Raw genomic sequence first — 1738 nt, forward strand, 5'->3', positions numbered from 1 at the left:
ACCCCACCTGCACTGAGTATTGGCTGCTAACGTCACACAATAGCTCCTCTTCTTTGGAGAATTGCCTTCAGCTGAGAAGAGCTCTTGGGCCACCCTGAACCTCCCCAGATCACAGGCCTGCCCCCTTGCCTCAAAGTAAGGTGAGTGGAATAGGGAAGAGAAAGCAACACTCTGTGATTCATGCTCCAGAACTCCCCATGGGATCAAGGGGGGGCTCGATGTCAACTGAGCCCATGTCTTTCCTCAGCACCTTCCTTAACGTGTTTACCTAGCCAGGCTTTCCTGAGAGCTGCTCCTTAATAAACCACTGAACAAGAAGCTCTGTCTCAAGCTCTACTTCTAGGAAACCCAATCCAAAACACCAATAATGGGGACAGAAGTGTTTGTGCAGTCAGGGATGAGAAGGGAAATTAAATGGAACAAGAAAGAGGCCCTGTGTGGACCAGTGCATACCCAAGAACTGAGGTGGATGAATCAACTCTCTGTATCTTTGGTCCCTCCCAAAAATTGTTGGAGGAAAGGATGAGAAAGGAAGGAAAAGAGAGGGGAGAGAAGGGAAGGGGAAAGGAGCAGTGGGGAGGGGAGAGGAGAACCCCTACTTCTGGCTTATATTCTTCCCTAGTTTGAGCCTCGCTCTCCTCCCCTGCTCCACCAATCCTTTCAGGGAATCTCAGTCCCTTCAAAAAGAGAACTGGGTATTAGGTCCCTAAACCCTCTTTGCCCTGAAACCAACCTGCTTGCCCTGTGTTCTACAACATAATCCTTTGTTGATCACTAGCAAGGGCACTGGGTAAAGCAGTGTTTCAAATCCTGACCCCCTGGGCATTTGAGATAGTTAAATATGTTGCCATGGTGACGCAGCCTGCAGATTAATTTACAAAGCCTCCTGGAGCCAAGCTGCTTTAACCAGGTGAGAATCTGCCTAAGGGGGGAGGGGAAATTCCACAGCCCTCTCCAGACAGGGTTGGGACTTCCTGGGACCCAAGAGGGGGTGGGGAGGTAAAACAGCCACCACTCCTATTTCAGGAGGACATTTCCTAGGGACTCTGGGCTAACTGAGTTAGTCCTACCTCTAGAAATAGAGTGTTTAGTCCTGGCTGGTGTGGCTCAGTAGATTGAGTGCCAGCCTGTGAACCAAAGGGTCGCTGGTTCAATTCCCAGTCAGGGCACATGCCTGACTTGTGTCCCAGGTCCCCAGTAGGGGGTGCATGAGAGGCAACCACACATTGATGTTTCTCTTCCTCTCTTTCTCCCTCCCTTCCCCTCTCTCTAAAAATGAATAAATAAATTTTTTTTTTAAAAATGGAGTGTCTAACCCCGAAGCTTGTCACTGAAAGATACCTGTGTCATTCTTTTATCTGGGGCTTTACCAGTAATCACGCTGCCTGAATCTCTACATAATTAATGAGCTAATCCTCACAGTTACTATCCAAACACCAAGCATTTCTTAGCTGGAAGATCTGTTGAAGTAACTGGTGAACAACACCTGGCCCAAAAAGATTAATCATGTCAAGCATGTGATACCTTAAAGGAAGAAAAATTCTCAAGGTAGATACTACTGATGCAAATATAATCAGAGAACCCAAGAGGGGATCTGACCCATAATCTTAAGTAAACAAGATTGGAAAGTTATGTAGTTCTCAAAATAAGTCTTGTCTCTTCTAATTCAGAGCAGACTTTTACAAATTCAGGTGGACTCACAGATTAACTTTGGTGGCTTTCATTTCTCCCAGATGAT

The sequence above is a fragment of the Phyllostomus hastatus genome, unplaced genomic scaffold (assembly GCF_019186645.2).
Source record: "Phyllostomus hastatus isolate PE091 unplaced genomic scaffold, TTU_PhHast_1.1 phas_contig_17, whole genome shotgun sequence".
NCBI classification, from domain to species: Eukaryota; Metazoa; Chordata; class Mammalia; order Chiroptera; family Phyllostomidae; genus Phyllostomus; species Phyllostomus hastatus.